Source organism: Salvelinus sp. IW2-2015, unplaced genomic scaffold (genome assembly GCF_002910315.2).
Source record: "Salvelinus sp. IW2-2015 unplaced genomic scaffold, ASM291031v2 Un_scaffold1218, whole genome shotgun sequence".
Classification (NCBI taxonomy): domain Eukaryota; kingdom Metazoa; phylum Chordata; class Actinopteri; order Salmoniformes; family Salmonidae; genus Salvelinus; species Salvelinus sp. IW2-2015.
In genome coordinates, this window is record NW_019942784.1 from 266674 (window position 1) to 286712 (window position 20039).

The 20039-nt window shown below is 41.4% G+C and overlaps 1 pseudogene; it reads right to left on the bottom strand.

Annotated features, from left to right (window-relative positions):
- Positions 1-760: 760 nt before the first annotated feature.
- LOC112070106 (B-cadherin-like) lies at positions 761-19412 on the bottom strand (annotated as a pseudogene).
- Positions 19413-20039: the final 627 nt, after the last annotated feature.

Here is a 20039-nt window from a genome sequence, read left to right on the forward strand (position 1 = left end):
TCTGGATTTGGGGACTGTGAAAAGAACCCTGGTGGCATGTCTGGTGGGGTAAGTGTGTGTGTCAGAGCTGTGTGTAAGTTGACTACGCAAAACAACTTGGGATTTACAACACATTCATGTTTCTTATAAAAAGAAGAAGCGATGCAGTCAGTCTCTCCTCAACTCTTAGCCAAGAGAGACTGGCATAGTATTTACATCAACCCTCTGATTACAATGAAGAGCAAGACATGCAGCTCTGTTCTGGGCCAACTGTAGCTTAGCTGTCTTTCCTTGCAGCACTCGACCACACAACCTGACAATAATCAAGATTAGACAAAACTAGAGCCTGCAGAACTTGCTTTTTGGAGTGTGGTGTCAAAAAAAGCAGAGCATCTCTTTATTACGGCTAGACCTCCTCCCCATCTTTACAACCATTGAATCTATATGTTTTGACCAAGACAGTTTACAATCTAAGCTAACGCCAAGTAATTTAGACTCCTCAACTTGTTCAACAGCCACACCATTCATCACCAGATTCAGCTGAGGTCTAGAACAGCCCTTAGCCGCGGTATATTGGCCATATACCACACCCCCTCAGGTCTTATTGCTTAACTATAGCTTGTACAATCTGTTCTGTGGGACAAGGAAATGTCATCATTCATCGACCCAGACCTCTTCCAGTCAATCATCGCCATCTAGTACCTTAGCAGTGAATTTGAATAATTTAGCCAAAATATATATATATATATTATTAAATAAATGACAACCTATCACATGTCCATCATTGTACTAAAGGGATATCCTTTATTAAAAAATATACATAATTCACTCTTCAGAAGCAAGAAAGAAAAAACAATTTGATTATGATAAAAAAGACCCAAACTTAGATGTTCATCAAACATTTTTAAAAGCAATTATTGAGCTTGTTAATTAATCTCAGTTAACAAATAAATCCTAAAGCTGATTTGGCTTTCAGTAAAATAAATGTCATGCTTAAGGATAGTCTTTATAGGGAAAACCTAATGGGCTTGTTCTGAGCTAGTCTGGTGAGTTCTCCCTTTCAACTGGTCATCCTCGCCACCTCCCTCCTCGTCATAGTAGTAGATGACATCGTCCTCCTGAGGCACCTTCTCACCACCTCTCTTTCTCAGGAACATGAGCAGCAGAAGAGACAACACTGGAGCACAACAAACAGAGCCTTAACACACTAGCACTTCACTGTGTATTAACAATTACATACAGTATGTACGCTTCGAGGACAGCACTGACTAAACACTTTAGTGCCGGGTTAAACAAATGAACAACTTACATAGTTGTAAGACTGCTCCTAGAATTCCCAGAATGCTAGAGGCCGAAGCCTGCTACAGCTTTATCGGTGCACTGGACATCTGCTCCTTTGCAGTCACACACGGAGACCTGGACGGTGCTCTCATGGTGCAGGCCCCAGTTGTCAAACACTCTCAGGACAACCGTGTAATCTCCACTGTCCAACATAGTCTTCAGAGTCAGGATAATGCCAGTCTCTGAAATGGAAAACGGGTAACATATAACAACGCAATTGTTTTAAAGGGGGGAATAGTACTGTAGTTCTGGGAAAAATCAATGCATACTTGTGTCGTTCATTCTGGCAGTCCAGTTAGATTTGGACGACCCCTGAAGCTGTACGGTGTATGGAGCAGCAAAGTCCTCGCCGTCTTTATCAGTGACTGACAGCAGCTGTGGGGAGGACTCCTTGTTGCAGACCTTGATCACACTCTCATCGATGGTTGGAGCATTATCATTCACATCCTCCAGCTCTATGATAAGGGTGCCAGTGCCAGTTGCCGGGATTTCATCTGCATATCCAAATTAGAGCACTGTTACTCAAAGGGTCAAGTTTAGGGTGTGGTCTTTGACAAAATTTTTAATATTAACATTAGAAAAAGGGAACATTTAAATACCGTTGTCGATGCCCAGAACAATAACAGAGTATTTGTTGTCTTGGACAAAAGTGGATTCTCTGTCCATGAGGCTCTTGACTTTGATCAGCCCAGTGTCTTTGTTAATACTTAGCCATCCAGCAGGATCATTGCGTATCTTGTATCTGTGTAGTAAATGTAAAAAATATATAAAAAAGCATTGCTTACAACCTGTACAGTCATCACTTGAAAAATGTCCCCCTCTTCAAATCTTACAAAACGTAAGCAATTGTAAATGTAGTTCTAATCTTACGTGACTTTCTGACTCCTTGCAGTATCTGGGTCTGTGGCTGTGTACAGAACCAGGTCACTGTCAACAGGGAGGTCCTCAGGTTTCCTGATAATCTTCTCCACTGGGGTGAAGACTGGAGCTTCATTCACATCCTCCACATTCACTACAACAGTAGCAGTGGAGGTGGGCAGGCTGATTGCAAATGGGACTTCATTCTGCACAGTGACCAGCAGAGTGTACTTGTTGTTCTTCTCAAAGTCAAGTGGCTGTGTTGAAAGAACAGAAAAGCCCATCAGCATAGGAATCCTTCAGACATTATAGAATCAGGATAATGGTGTTTATATCTACAAGCATATATGGACAGTGTAGCCAAAACATTTTATTTTGCTCTATACTCCAGCATTTTAGATCAAATGTTTCATATGAAGCGACAGTACATACTGTTACTTTTATTTTAGGGTCTTTTCATAAATATGTTTTACCGTTTATAAAATGTAAGCACTTTATGTATCTAGTCCCCCCATTTGAAGGTGTCATAGGTATAAGGACAAATTCACATAGTGTATTAAACTTGTCAAAAGTATAGTATTTGGTTTCATATTCCTAGCACGCAATGACTACATCAAGCCTGCGACTACAAACTTGTTGGATGCATTTTCAGTGTGTTGGTTTTGTTTTGGATTATGTTGTGCCCAATAGAAATGAATGGTAAATAAGAATCACTTTTATTGTAAATAAAAATGTTTCTGAACAATTTTACATTAATGTGGATGCTACCATGATTACGGATAATCCTGAATGAATCGTGAATAATGATGTGAGTGAGAAACATAAAGATCATACCCCCAAAACATTCTAACCTGACTAGGCATCCCCCTTTCCTTTCTATTCTTTAACATCTCACCATTACCAATAATAACAGGGGAGGTTATACTTTTTTTGGGGGGGGGGTATGAGGGGTATGATATCGAACTCTCACTCAACGTGATTCAAGATTTAGTCATGATTATCCACAATAATGGTATCATCCACATTAATGTAGAAGCGTTCTATTCTCATTTACAATAAAATAGACTCCCAAATGACAATACATTACTTACCATTCATTTCTATAGACCCTTTCGGACGTCAGGCAGCCTAGTGGTTAGAGCGTTGGGCCAGTAACCAAAAGGTTGCTGGATTGAATCCCTGAGCTGACAAGGTAAAAATCTGCTGTTCTGCACCTGAGCAAGGGAGTTAACCCACTGTTCCCCAGGCACCAAAGACATGGATGTTGATTAAGGCAGCCCTCCGCACCTCTCTGATTCAGAGGGGTTGGGTTAAATGCGGAAGACACATTTCAGTTGAATGCATTCAGTTGTACAACTGACTAGTATCCCCTTTTCCCTTTTTGTGTTTGCAAACATTGTTGCACAAGTGCGATGCGTGCAAGTTGTGGCAGAACAAGGGGGAGTTCTTATAGAACGACGGCAAAAAAAAAGCATCTCTACATGTTGCTTACGAGTGCAATTCACACTACTTTTGGATTATAATTGGACTCGTAGGAATGCCTGCTTAATATGTTTGTGTCATCATCGCAAATCAACTGCATTATACTTTTTTTTTTAAACACTTAACCAGTAAAATGGCTCTTTGGCTAGCTTTTGCTACAGCCTATCATAGAGCGTAAGCATTCTAGCTAACAACTGCTGCATCCAAAATAGATAATTTTGCAAAGACCACAATCAAATATAACCTTAGCGACTGTCCAAGCAAGACAGTGTTTATTTTTTTGGCTTGCCCGTTTTGCATGTTATTATGACATTAATACGTGTAACATATCAGTTTGCAAACAATGTAAAAAAAAAAAATCTTTGATTTGTTTCCTGAGTAAGGCAGCTCCAAAATGCAGGTGTTCCAGCCTAGCTCAGTGCTTTCTGCGGTGGTGGGGCAGCCAGTGGAAAATACGGAGCGTACAGTAGGTGTTGGTAATATTCTCTAGTTGCGCCGTGATTGGCTCAGTGTTCTGTCACTCATGGGGAAACTACGTCACCTCCAAGTCTAAGGGTAGAGCTAGAAAATTCAAGCCCCGTGGGTGCTGCCATAGAGTTACATTAGAAGTGCCCATCCAAGAAGGCTCAAGGTCATTGGCCACAGATAAAATGACGTCAAATCATGTTATATCTACAGTAGCTTTGATTGGACTGATTATAGTTACAAACTCTTAACTAGCGGTCATCATCATGAATCAAGTTGACAATTTACTGGCAAATCCTTTTTAATCCTTGTCATATGAAGGGAAATTACAGATAAGACGTATCGGTGCTCATCGGCCAAACATTACACAACAAGTTGAAATGGCAAATTCAACAATGAGTGGTTTGGAAGGAATCAGTGGCTAACTGCAAGCATTACAAAGCGATCACTAGCCTGCTATTCAGTGGAGTGTCTGTGTGGTCTCAAGTCTAGGATTAAGGGTTTCTTTTCCAAGCTTAAAATGATAAACATTCAACATTGGCCATGCTGTCAATGAAGCATGATTTGTGCCTCTTATTTTCGCCTACTGTTCTGACTTGGTGGTGCACATGTAGCCTATAACCTGTTTTAGAGAAATGTAATCATTTAATATTATAAGAGCTTTCATTGTCTGCTTATGAGCCCCTTTTATTTATCATACGGTTCTGACTTGGTGTACAGGGACAACACTTTAAGAACTGCCCATGTTCTGAATTCTGTCGCTGTACATTTAAAAAGTGCTGATCAAATAGTTATATCGACTATGTTCGTCCTAGCTTGCTCGTTCATGTCTTAATCGAAATTACGGATTGCTTCTTATCCGCTTGTCATCCCCTTATGCCATAGTTTGTACATCTCAATTGTCAGTAGAAACCACATTTGTTTAAGCAAGTCAGCCTGATTTTTTAAAAAGGCAGTAAATGTGGCTGAATGAACTGTTTCGCTGCCAGACAAGGCTCCGCTGATAGCCAGGTGTAGCAGTGATAAGGTGTTGGGACTGCTGATGGCACTCTGCTGTTGGGACAGCTTTATGTAGGCCCTAACAACGTGTTCACCGTTATAGCACAATTCATGTATTGTGTAGTGGCTTTGCTGGCATGCATCCCACATTTTTGTTTTGATTGCCCACCAAGATGTACATGCTAAAATCGCCACTGATTGTAAGCGTATGAGAACCCCAAAACGTGATTTTGTTTAGAAGTAATAAAGTAATACATTTAAATCTAGGCCATGTTGAATTGGCGCAAGTGGCGATGACTTTCTTACTGCCGCCAAGAGTCGCGCGCAACTCAAGGGTCTATTGGGCACAACATAATCAGAAACAATGAAAGCAAAGTAGAGTCAAACTTGATGTAATCATTGTGTGCTAGGAATATGGGACCAAAATACTAAACTTTTGACTACTTTAATACACCATTAGTGAATTTGTCCAAATACTTACTACACCTTCAAAATGGGGGGGACTAGATACATAAAGTACTTTCATTTCTAAACGTTAAAACAGATATGTATGAAAATACCCTCAAATAGAAAGGTCACATTGTGTACTGTCGCCTCATAAAACATTGGATCTCAAATTTAAAAAATGCTAGAGTATAGAGTCAAATTAAAACATTTCAGCCTTACAGTCCAAATAAATAGGAAGGGGAGTGCAAGATAATTCCTTCAGGAAATCATTCCAGAGTAGCAGCTAAAAAGCTACATTGACAGGCTGCTTTTGCTACACCTCCAGAGTAGCAGCTCAAATATATCTATAGGAAAAAATGTCAACATACCTTGGCTGTTGTAATGATGCCCTCCAGGTTGCTAGGGCCTGTGCTCACACTGAAAAGGCCTTGAGGGTCCCCGTCAACTATCTTGTAGGTGGTGGAACAGGTAGAGGAGTGAGGCGCATCTCCATCAGTCACATCCACTTTAATATCTGAAACTGACACGGTGTACTGCAAAGGAGAGAAGCATGATTATAAAGCAACAAACAGAGGGCAATTCCATTGTGTTTTAAAACAGTTGTAAGGCTTCAATTTGAAATTGTCTTCAGAAATGTGCTTACCGAAGGCGCGTTGTCATTGCTGTCCGTTACTGTAATGATGGCTTTGCCAACGCTGGTAAGGCCAATTCCCTCCATATCGGCAGCTTGGATTGCCAAAGTATATTTGGGAATTTTCTGAAACAAATGAAGTAGCAAATTACGTCAGGGTCACAAATGTAACGCAAGTAGAATATACACAATGAGTAAATGATCGACAAGACTATTGATTTGAAAAAGAGACCAACTCTCTGTTCAACCCAGGTGCGTTAACCCGAATCCTCCGGTCACAGGGTTGATGACAAACATGTTGGGGCTTGGTAGTGGAGGCTCCTGACTGATAATGGTGTATCTGACATCAGAATTGGCAGAGCCCTTCTCATCAGCATCAGGGGCCGTTACCCGCATGACCTCGTCACCTGAACAGAGTGAAAATTTATAGCAAAATATAGCATAATCTTTCTTCAAAAACATACATCGTTAAGCAATGTAAATACTGAGTGTGTGTGAACAACATACCTGGTGTTTGATGCTTCAGGAACTGTTTCCCATAAATGGATCTTGGGTAATTCAGGTTTGTTGTCATTCATATCAATGACTGTTCACAATGATCTCCATGGGATCCTCAGCTGTACCTGCACCCACTGCAACAGCAGGGCGAGAGCTAGAGAGAAAGTAACGACAAACATTAGTTTAAAACTACATATATCAGTTTTCAATTAAGTCAAGGGAAGAAATTAGGATACGCAAACGTACAATGTAGTTGTCTTTTTTCTTCCTGTCAAAGGCTGGGTCACATAGAGAGGCCAGAGTTTTTGTCCACAGTGAAGAGTCCACAAGGTAGGTCTGCCCCCAGCGCCGAGTGATCTGTACTGGATCTTCACCTCTTTATCATTGCTGGACCTCATCTGGTTTACAAGGATAATAGAATTCACGTCACTGACGAAATGTCCAACACTGTATTAAAGTCATGGAAAACGATCCTTAACCTACAAGACACTTGACCTGCACCATATTCTTGGGGAACGGACCTCGGTCATTCTCTGGGAGATTGATGGGAGGAATGATCCAGTCCTCTTCCTTTCTTTCAGACCTCCTGAAGACTTGGGGAAGTTCAGAACAGGTAGAGACAGACTTTCTCCTGGCTGTGGAATTGAAACAAAAACCATGAAATATCAAGTCTATGGTTTTACAAGCACCAAAATACATATATGGAGCATTTTACAAAAACTGCCATCAAACATCATACCTTAACATAAAAAATTACAAATAAATAAGTTTCAATGACAGAATATTTCCAGCTATTTTGCAATGACCACAACCAAATATAACCTTAGCGACTGTTCAAGCAAGAATCAAAACATCATTGTAAGCTTATGAGAACCCCAAAAAGTTATTTTGTATAGAAGTAATACAAATTGAAATCTAGGCTATGAGGAATGGGCGCAGAAGGCGATGGCTTTCTCTGCCGCCAAGAGTCGCGTGCAACTGTGTGTGACGTCAGTGTGTCATGAACTGGAAAAGGGTCTATTGGGCACAACATAATCAGAAACAACGAAAACTTGATGTAGTCGTTGCGTGCTAGGAATACGGGACTAAACTTTTGACTACTTTTATACACCATTAGTGAATTTGTCCAAATACTTATGACACCTTCAAAATGGGGGGACTAGAAACATAAAGTACTTTCATTTCTAAACGTTAAAACAGATATGTATGAAAAAACCCTCAAATTAAAAGGTGACATTGTGTACTGTCGCCTCATAAAACATTGTATCTCAAATAAAAAAATGCTAGAGTATAGAGTCAAATTAAAACGTTTTAGCGTCACTGTCCAAATAAATACGAAGGGGAGTGAAAATTGCTTCCTCCAGGATACCATTCCAGAATAGCAGCTGAAAAGCTATATTGACAGGTTGCTTTTGCTACGCCCCCAGAGTAGCAGCTCAAATATATCTATAGGAGAGGATTTCAACATACTTTTACTGTCATAATGATGCCCTCCAGCTTGCTGGGGCCTGTGCACACATGGAAAAGGCCTTGAGGGTCCCCGTCAACTATCTTGTAGGTGGTGGCCCAGGCAGAGGAGTGAGGCTCATCTCCATCAGTCACAGGCATTTTCACCACCAAGGCATCCACTTTATTCTCTGGGATTGACACGGTGTACTGCAAAGGAGAGAAGCATGATTATAAAGCAACAAAGGGTAATTCCATTGTGTTAAAACGGTTGTAAGGCTGTAATTTTAAATTTTGCCTTCAGAAATGTGCTTACCGAAGGCGTCACAAATTGTGGCGCGTTGTCATTGCTGTCCGTTACTGTAATGATGGCTTTGCCAAAGCTGGTAAGGCCAATTCCCTCCATATCGGCAGCTTGGATTTCCAAAGTATATTTGGTAAATTTCTGAAACAAATTAAGTAGTAAATTTAATCAGAATCACAAATGTAATACATGTAGAATGTACACAATGAATAAGTGATCGACAAGACTATTGATTTGAAAAGAGAACAACCTCTCTGTTCAACCCAGGTGCGTTAACCCGAATCCCTCCAGTCACAGGGTTGATGACAAACATGTTGGGGCTTGGTAGTGGAGGCTCCTGACGGATAATGGTGTATCTGACATCAGAATTGGCAGAGCCTCCTCATCAGCATCAGTGGCCGTTATCTGCATGACCTCATCACCTGAACAGAGTGAGGAAAAAAAGAAATATGAATTGTCCTAAGCATAATTTCCTTAAAAAAAACTCATTAAGTATTGTAAATACTGAGTGTGTGTGAACAACATACCTGGTTTTGATGCTCAGGGACTGTTCCCCTAAATGGATCTTGGGTAAAATACAGGTTTGTTGTCATTCATATCAATGATTTCACAATGATCTCCATGGGATCCTCAGCTGTACCTGCACCCACTGCAACAGCATGGGCTAGGAGCTAGAGAGAAAAGTAACGACAAACATTAGTTTAAAACGACATATAATCAGTTTTCAATTAAGTCAAGGGAAGAAAATTAGGATACGCAAACCGTACAATGTATTTGCCTTTTTTCTCCCTGTCCAAAGGCTGGGTCACATAGAGAGTTCCAGAGTTTTGTCCACAGTGAAGAGTCCCACAGGAGGTAGGTCTGCCCCCAGCGCCAGTGATGCTGTACTGGATCTTCACAATCTTTATCATTGTTGGACCTGATCTGGTTTACAAGGATAATAGAATCACGTCAATGACGAAATGTCCAATACTGATATTAAAGTAATGGAAAAACGATCCTTAACTTACAAGACGCTTACCTGCACCATATTCTTGGGGAACGGGCCCTCGGCCATTCTCTGGGAAGAAGATGGGAGGAATGACCCAGTCCTCTCTTCTTTTTCCAGACCTCCTGAAGACTTGGGGAAGTTCAGAACAGGTAGAGACAGACTTTTCTCCTGGCTGTGGAATTGAAACAAAAACCATGAAATATCAAGTCCATGTTTTACAAGCACCAAAATACATAAGCATTTTACAAAACTGCCATCAAACTTCAATTGACCTGAAAAAAAAAATCTGTTTCAATTACAGATATTTCCAGCTATACATGTCATTGAAACACTTCGAGACGCAGTTGCCCATCTGTCCACTAGAGACACCATAGTCTCATTAATTTAACCAGTCATATACCTTGGGCTGGGGTGTCACCTCATGGTGATTGTGGTGGTGGCCATTCCTGCCTCATGCAGCACTCTGACTGGAACTGTGATCTTCTTGCCCTTGGACTGGGTAGAGACATAGAACTCCTTATGTCCATTATGCAGAGTCAGCCCCCTCTTCAGTTTCAGCGTCCCGTCGCCATCTACTTTGAAGCGTGAATCCTCGGAGTGAAAGAGAAAGCTGGTACGGCTGGTGCAGTCATCAAAAACCACTGCAAGGTCAAAGAGAAAGGTGGTCAGAGGAWAWTTTTTTTTATTTTTAATATCGCAACCATAATACATGTGGGCCTAAAAAGTAACCATTGAAAGCAATTCAACAACAGGAGCAGATGTAAAGCACTGTTGCATTCATTTCAAATTCATATCAGGAGTCATCAGTGCATTCTTGTGAGAAACTGAGAGCCACCACAGACTCTCTCAGTAAATGTATAAATGGAATACTGGTCATAGTAACAAAGCAGCAAAATGGCCTAAAAGAACCCTAGGCCTAGTCGCCTCATGATCGCAGTTCTGATCTGCTGCAAAGACATTATGCAGGGCTTATTATTTGGACAATGTAAAAACCCACAACATGTCGGACTTGCAAAGGAGTAAATTGACCCATATCCTCATGTAATTATTAACATGACATGTATAACTAGTACTGTGCAACTTAGAACAATATACCAGGTAGAGATTAAGCTGTCATGGTATACAAGTAGTCTACTAGAATCATCCTGTGTGGACAGAGAGCAGGGTTGACTTGCCCAGCCCTGGGTTGAGACTCAAGGACAGGCAGCAACATCTGGTTTCACATGACTACTAGAAACATCCTGAGGCATAGGCCTAGCTATACAAAGAGGTCTGAATGTCTCATTATGCTCCTATTAGCTTACAAAAGTTGATTGAGTATGATTTAGAAACCCCAAATCAATACACCTCTTTCCAGCCTAATGAACTGGCTAAATGTTATGCAGAAATTGTGGAATGACACAAAACAAGAAATGTGTGGTTGAGAAAGATATGGAAGTGTGGTTTTCAGAAGTAAAACTGAACTGGATGTATGCCACAGTACCCACTTTTGCTTTCTGTTCATTCTTTGGCTTGCTATAGTATTCACTCCCCTTGGCATTTTTCCTATTTTGTCGCCTTACAACATGGAATTAAAATGGGTTTTTAGGGGGTTTGATTTACACAACATGCCTACCGCTTTCAAGATGCAAAATATTTGTTATTGTAAAACAAAGAAGAAATTAGACAAAAAAACAGAACTTGAGCGTGCATAACTATTCACCCCCCCAAAGTCAATACTTTGTCGAGCAACCTTTTGCAGCAATTTCAGCTGCAAGTCTCGAGGTATGTCTCTTAGCTTGGCACATCTAGCCACTGGGATTTTTGCCCATTCTTCAAGTCAATACTGCTCGAGCTCCTTCAAGTTGGATGGATTCCGCTGGTGTACAGCAATCTTTAAGTCATACCACAAATTCTCAATTGGATTTAGGTCTGGGCTTTGACTAGGCCATTCCAAGATATTTAAATGTTTCCCCTTAAAACCACTCGAGTGTTTCTTTAGCAGTATGCTTAGGGTCATTGTCCTGCTGGAAGGTGAATCTCCGTCCCAGTCTCAAATCTCTGGAAGACTGAAACAGGTTTCCCTCAAGAATTTCCCTGTATTTAGCACCATCCGTCATTCTTTCAATTATGACCAGTTTCCCAGTCCCTGCCGATGAAAAACATCCCCACAGCATGATGCTGCCACCAACATGCTACACTGTGGGGATGGTGTTCTTGGGGTGATGAGAGATGTTGCGTTTGCACCAGACTTAGCGTTCTCCTTGATGGCCAAAAAGCTCAATTTTAGTCTCATCTGACCAGAGTACCTTCTTCCATATGTTTGGGGAGTCTCCCCCATGTCTTTTGGCGAACACTAAATGTGTTTGCTTATTTTTTTCTTTAAGCAATGCCTTGTTTCTGGCCACTCTTCCGTAAAGCCCAGCTCTGTGGAGTGTACGGCTTAAAGTGGCGCTATGGACAGATACTCCAATCTCCACTGTGGAGCTTTGCAGCTCCTTCAGGGTTATCTTTGGTCTCTTTGTTGCCTCTGATTAATGTCCTCCTTGCCTGGTCCGTGAGTTCTGGTGGGCGGCCCTCTCTCGGCAGGTTTGTTGTGGTGCCATATTCTTTCCATTTTGTAATAATGGATTTAATGGTGTTCCGTGGGTTGTTCAAAGTTTCTGATATTTTTTTATAACCCAACCCTGATCTGTACTTCTCCACAACTTTGTCCCAGACCTGTTTGGAGAGCTCCTCGGTCTTCATGGTGCCGCTTGCTTGGTGGTGCCCCTTGCTTATTGGTGGTGCAGACTCTGGGGCCTTTCAGAACAGGTGTATAGTATATACTGAGATCATGTGACAGATCATGTGACACTTAGATTGCACCCAGGTGGACTTTAAATAATTATGTGACTTCTGAAGGTAATTGGTTGCACCAAATCTTATTTAGGGGCTTCATAGCAAAGGGGGTGAATACATAAGCACGCACCACATTTCAGTTTTCTTTTTGTTTTTTTCCCTTCCATTTTTTGCAACAAGTAATTTTTTGCATTTCACCAATTTAGACTATTTTGCGTATGTCCATTACATGAAATCCAAATATAAATCAATTTAAATTACAGGTTGTCATGCAACAATATAAGAAAAATGCCAAGGGGACGAATACTTTTGCAAGGCACTGTAGTTAGGTATTAGAGAATCAGGTAGGTAGAGGTACAGCAACTACCACTCTTTAGACAAGATGGCGGTTGTCACCAAAGTTTTGAACAAATTAAAGAAAGATGTAGGTGGTAAAGCTGAAGTCCAGAACAACAAATAATCAGGCCCCCTGTCACAAACACATTTGTTTTACAACTGGCTGTCTCGTTGTTGTTGGTAAATCAGGCCTAACACTGTTGTGTCGTCTGCAAACTCGATGATTGAGTTGGAGATGTGCATGGCCACGCAGTCATGGGTGAACAGGAAGTACAGGAGGGGGATACATGGAGATTACAGTGACTCAACGGTCAGGTGGTATTTGACTGCGGTCATGCCTCATTTCTGCCAGTGTGGCGGTAATACGATCACCACTACAGCCCTAGGTATAGACTACTGACCATATCAACTTGTTTTCTGAAAATGTCTTCGGTACATAATTAGTCTAGCCTATACTCCAAAATTAAACAAATTCTAGTAATCGTGGGGCCTGTATTATTATGCGAACTGGATGGACTGGCTACCTTATGCTACACTCCAAACTTTCTATCCATGAGTCTAGGAGAGAACATATAGGCCTAGGTGATGAATAGCCTTGTAACAGGGCATTTTCATAATTAATAGGCTGACATTAACTTAGCTACAGAATCTCACTGTGCGTTTCCATCTCCTCCCCTCTCATTAATTTCGTTCTTGAGCGTGCATAGAGGCGCTGTCAACAGTTTAATGAAATATGTTTTGTTATGAAAACATGTTACTGTCGATGTTCCCAAACAGATTTCACTTTGTTTCCCAAATTAAGCACTGGTTAGCTGCAGGAGCTGGGTTGGAGAGCCCATGGCATAGAGTTTGGGCAGAATATCACCTGTCGCACAGCAAAAGGCTGCATGCTCCTCAAACAGTGACTGTTGCAGAGTGAAACTATTGTTCTTATAAACCCAGACATTTCTATATGCAATCCCATGTGAAAGCAAAGTTGGTTGCCACTAAAAACAGGAGGATCCCAGCTGCTACTATATTTATTTCTCAGCTGCTAATATTAAGCCGGAGTAGACTACCTGGCAGGAGTGAAAAACGAACTGCGGGAAAGTGGCCTCCAGTCGCTATTCAAGTGCATACAGATGACATGTATTTTTTCTCCCGCCAATTTGATAATGAACAATTCTAAATCAAAACAATTTTGAGATATTTGTAAAAGACAAGATTGAATTGAGAATAGTCTGATGGGTGAAAATATGATATCTTGAGAGAACAATGTGTGCAGCAAGCTTTTTTTGGACTTAATCAAATAACTAATAGCCTATAGTCGCATCAGGGGTCGATTTAGAGTTAAGAAATCTGCATATTCAAAACACAGACCATCAACAACAAAAAAACGTCGTTTTAAACCATGTCACCTGCGTTTTATATTGAAAGTCAGTGTTTTTTGCTACAATAGAGTGATCAGGGGCGTGCAACTATAGTTTTCATTCACACAAAAGTGTCAAACGATAGAATATAGCTTCATTTTGATCAGATGAGAACAGAAGTGCAATGGCTATTTGGCTAGCAGCCATATAAGTAAATGAGCTTACAATTAAAAAGCAAGGACGATGCATGGCCATCATATATAAGATATTTATCATAGAATGTAGCTGGCTACATTTAATGTTTTGCTTGAAGTTAATCTTGCATTTAAGATAAAGTAGGCTACACTGAGAAAAGAACTGGAGAAAAGTAGCTACACAGTCAAATAACCGTTTGTGAACTCATTGGAGTGGAGAAGTGCAAATTAAGCACAAAATTTGTCTGATGTCGAGCAGAAATTACAATAAGAACAATTTTAGATCTGCGTTTACAAAACGCAGCAAGATACTTAAGCATTATTTCTTTCCGGCGTGAAAAATGCATAATTCTGTATTGAGACCCCTGATCATGCAGCCCATATAATCTCAGCAAAAAAAGAAACATCCACTCGCTGTCAACTGCGTTTATTTATTTTCAGCAAACTTAACATGTGTAAATATTTGTATGAACATAATATTCAACAGACATCAACTGAACAAGTTCCACAGACATGTGACTAACAGAAACGGAATAATGTGTCCCTGAACAAAGGGGGGGGGGTCAAGTAAAAAAYTAACAGTCAGTATCTGGTGTGGCCACCAGCTGCATTAAGTACAGCAGTGCATCTCCTCCTCATTTAACTGCACCAGATTTGCCAGTTCTTGCTGTGAGATTTTACCCCACTCTTCCACCAAGGCACCTGCAAGTTCCCGGACATTTCTAGGGGGAATGGCCCTGGCCCTCACCCTCCGATCCAACAGCTCCCAGACGTGCTCAATGGGATTGAGATCCGGGCTCCTCGCTGGCCATGGCAGAACACTGACATTCCTGTCTTGCAGGAAATCACGCACAGAACGAGCAGTATGGCTGGTGGCATTGTCATGCTGGAGGGTCATCTCAGGATGAGGGAGGAGGATGCATTCCCTGTAACACGCAGTGTTGAGATTGCCTGCAATGACAACAAGCTCAGTTCAATGATGCTGTGACACACCGCCTCAGACCATTGAAGGACCCCCACATCCAAATCGATCCCGCTCCAGAGAGTACAGGCAAGCGCGAATCTGACCATCACCCCTGGTGAGACAAAACCGCGACTTATCAGTGAAGAGCACTTTTTGCCAGTCCTGTCTGGTCCAGCGACGGTGGGTTTGTGCCCATAGGCGACGTTGTTGCCGGTGATGTCTGGTGAGGACCTGCCTTACAACAGGCCTACAAGCCCTCAGTCCAGCCTCTCTCAACCTTTTGCGAACAGTCTGAGCACTGATGGAGGGATTGTGCGTTCCCTGTCTCTTATACACATCTAGATGTGTATAAGAGACAGGATGGAGGGATTGTGCGTTCCTGGTGTAACTCGGACAGTTGTTGTTGCCATCCTGTACCTGTCCCGCAGGTGTGATGTTTGGATGTACCGATCCTGTGCAGGTGTTGTTACACGTTCCGGTCTCCCTGTAGCGCTGTCTTAGGCGTCTCACAGTACGGACATTGCAATTTATTGCCCTGGCCACATCTGCAGTCCTCATGCCTCCTTGCAGCATGCCTAAGGCACGTTCACGCAGATGAGCAGGGACCCTGGTCATCTTTCTTTTGGTGTTTTTCAGAGTCAGTAGAAAGGCCTCTTTAGTGTCCTAAGTTTTTATAATTGTGACCTTAATTGCTTACCATCTGTAAGTGTCTTGATGACCGTTCCACAGGTGCATGTTCATTAATTGTTTATGGTTCATTGAACAAGCATGGGAAACAGTGTTTAAACCATTTACAATGAAGATCTGTGAAGTTATTTGGATTTTTACCTATTATCTTTGAAAGACAGGGTCCTGAAAAAGGGACGTTTCTTTTTTTGCTGAGTTTATATGTTTGATTTCTAAGACATTCTAAAAAGGTTTGTATCATTCACAACTAAGTTACCAAATAACTCTAAATCTAGCGTATAGGACTGGTTCCAAATTAACAACATAGCCACTTCACATGCGAAAATCGGTCCAGAATGGGAAAAGTATCCTTTTTATTTTATTCAGCTGAGCTCAATTACACTCACCAGTTTATTAGGTACATCTAGTACCAGGTGAGACCACCCTTTTCTTCCAGAACAGCATGAATTATTCAGGGCAATTTTTTGTTGAAGGTTCAAATAGATATTTCCCAATCGGAGCTCGTTTTTCCCCCCAAGTTTTGAACACACTGAAGTTGGAGATTTCCGACTTCCCAGTTGTTTTGAACGTGATGTTAGCACAAGACCGGGCAAAAATGTATGACAGTTAGGAAGCTACCATTAGTTAGTTCTTACCTTTCCCAAGACTCTGGCCACTTTGTAAGTGGTTTCTTTCCACTTTGAAAATGTACATTTCTGAATTGAAACCTGGAAGACATTTTGACTCCTCCGACAACCCTGGTTTGAAAGCCTTACAAAAGGAAAAAAGTAAATAAACAGTTTAATTATTTATAGTCAACTGCAAAAGGTCATAAAATAAATATTCACCAGATTTCCATAGAAATGCAATTACACTATGACCATATTACAGACACATATTTCCCTCAGATTACACAGACCCATAAAGAAGTCTAAAACAAATCCAATTGTGATAAACTCCCATATCTATTGGGTGAAATACCACAGTGTGCAATCACAGCAGTAATATTTGTGACCTGTTGCCACAAGAAAAGGGCAACCAGTGAAGAACACCAATGTAAATACAACCTATATTTATTTATTTATTTCCCCATTTGTACTTTAACTATTTGCAAATCATTACAGCATTGTATATAGACATAATGACATTTGAAATGTCATTATTTTGGAACTTTTGTAAGTGTAATGTTAACTGTTAATTTTATTGTTCATTTCACTTTTGTTTAGTATCTATTTCACTTGCTTTGGCAATGTAAACATATGTTTCCCATGCCAATAAAGCCCCTTCAATTTCAATTGAACTGTACCCAACGTATTCCCAGGTAAATGGCGTAGCCTACATTACGTGTTACTTTTAAAGTAGAATAAAAAAAATCTTACCTGGAGAAATAATATTAATACGCCCAGCTCCACAAACCAAAATGCCCCCATTTGTTTTAAATAATTTGTGGACAGTCGTTCCACCAACAGTAAAAAGTAATGAGTTTATGCGTAGAGGGGAAACGTCTCTCTCGTTCAAATCTATGCTTTCTGGGTTGTCGCTTAAATAAGAAAAATGAGCTTCAGGAGGTAGTGATGTATGCAGGCAGGAGACCTCGCCCATCCGCTCGCTCTAAATTTGGGCATGGTGAAGAACGGCTCCTTATACTCGCACCTATGAAACACAAGTAAATTGTCATAATCCAGAAACCCACAGCAGGGTCCTATGTGCCAAAATATTACACAATAATGTGAGAATTCCGATCGAGAGGAGAAGCACTGATGAAGAAGAGTGGGTTCAAGTTCAAACACGAATGTCAGTCATTCCATTTCATGATCTAAGTAGTTTGAAATAAAACAGTCAGCAACACTGACAATAATTTGTCAAAAGCTATAATTTGTCAAAATAAGCTTTACATTTTAACAAATGACTGATAAATACATATATATTTTAATCATGGTAAAACATTTTATTTACCATTACTCCATTTAGCCTAGTCGAAATAAATGCTGTAGATATTCTTCACCATACACTTCCTCAGCTTGTAGTAAAGTCTGTGTCAATGTGAGAGACCCTGTACTATCTCTCAAAGGAACCATTAATTTAGCTAGTTTGACCACAGACTGCATGATCCTAAAGCATGTCCAGTTGGGGAATGAGACTGGGACACTTTATTAAAAACAACCCAATTTCAAAAAAACATCATAGAACTTGAATACTATTTATGTTGATCTCACTTTTACTCCTCAATGCTCATGCTGCTGTACTGTAGTTTACATGGCTGCCCTACACAACTAAACATAATCATAATGAGTAGCCTAAACATCTCCAGTCAGCAGAACATATCAGTAATAAAATGGTGTATTGTAGATGGGCTTTACCACCTGAGGTTTTCTGTGTATCTGATTGGCTACAAATACAGGTAAAATTGCATCAGTAAGTCCTCCATGCATCCTCTTTATCACATCTCCATCATCCTCACCTCAGACATGGTGGCAGAACAACATTACAGACCCTGCTTGCTTTGGATTCCCAGCAGCCTTGTGAAGCAATGGTTGAATGATAAGGGATGCGAATTGACTTATAAGTCTATGGTGTTACCTTGTAGAACCAAATACGTCCTATAGACCTAGTCTTCAGTTGTAAGTAACCTATATAATATCAATCAAATTATTAAGATATGGAGAGACCGGCCTGTTGGAGAAAATAAAGTGTTTGAGGGTTCCAAAGGGAAGGGAAAGTATGACATGCAAGATATTTCTTTATCCATTCAGTCAGTGACCTTAAGAGTACAGATAATATTGTGGATCATGAGTGTCAAATGCGATCAGTTCATGACCCACATCCAAACATCACTTCCTTCACTTTAAAGGCTTTTACTCATGATCCACAATATTGGTATGCATTGCTAGCTAGGATAATCATAACCTCCATAACCTAATCATAAGTAGTTTGTCACACCCTGATCTGTTTCACCTGTCTTTGTGTTTGTCTCCACCCCCCACCAGGTGTCTTTCATCTCCCCTCATTATCCCCTGTGTATTTATACRGGTGTTCTGTTTGTCTGTTGCTAGTTTGTTTTGTTCGTCAAACCTAACAGCTTTTTTCCCCCCTTGCGCCGGCCTGTTTCTAGTTTTGACCGTTCTGCCTGCTCTGACCCTGCCTGCCGTCCTGTACCTTGTCCCACCACACTGGATTATTGACCTCTGCCTACCCTGAGACTGCCTGCCGTTCTGTACCTTTTGGACTCTGATCTGGATTACTGATCTTTGCCTGCCATTGACCTGTTTGCCTGCCCCCTGTTCTAGTAATAAACTTTTGTTACTTCGATACTGTCTGGTAGGCCACCAAAGCGATGACGCACAAAGGCCAGGGTGCGACGGGAGCCCGGGTGGCAGGCAAGCCTGGAGGAGTGGGCCCACTCAAGGAGTGGACAGTGCCAGGCACAAGCATCCAGTTGTCTMCCCCCCCCCCCCCCCCKKCRGAGTARCGMCGCCAGACACGAGGTGGGAAGGATGGTCTCGGTCCGAGGATGTAGCTGCGGGGCAGTGCATCCGGCTTGATGTTCTTGGATTCTGGTCGGTAGGAGAGGGAGAAATTTAACCGGGTGAAGAGCAGGGCTCGCCTGGAATTGAGACGCTTGGCTGTGCGGAGATATTCCATGTTCTTGTGGTCGGTCCACACAATGAACGGATGTTCTGCTTCCTCCAGCTAGTGCCTCCACTCCTCCAACTCCATTTTCACCACGAGAAGCTCACCCTTAACAGATGACCATATTACAGCTAATGGCGAAGGTGAGTACCGCCTTAAATAGAGCTTGACCCTGGAGCATCGGACCATAAAACAGGGTTTCCCAACCATCTCCACTGGCAACCCCCAGAAGTTTCACATTTTTGTTTTAACCCTAAATTACCACACCTGATTTAGTTAGTCAAAGGCTTGATGATTAGTTGACTAATTGAACCATGTGTGCCAGTTAAGGGTTAACTCAAATGTGAAATGTCTGGAGGGGCCGAGGAGAGGTTTTGGAAACCCTGCCCTAAAGGAACCCCAACGGAGATGCCAAGAGTGAGATCTCCCTTGGGGGATTTCTTAACAGACTTATCAAGGCTAGAATTGTTACACTACTCCCTTGGTTCAGAAAACACAACCGGTGCTTCTCGATCACAAATCCCTAACGCCTTAATAGGATTTGCGTTTGACCTTCATACACTATCCTACTTCTGCTCATTTGACCTGAGGTAGGTTTGAAGCCAGGTCGCTTGACCCTAAGGAAATCACGCTACACAC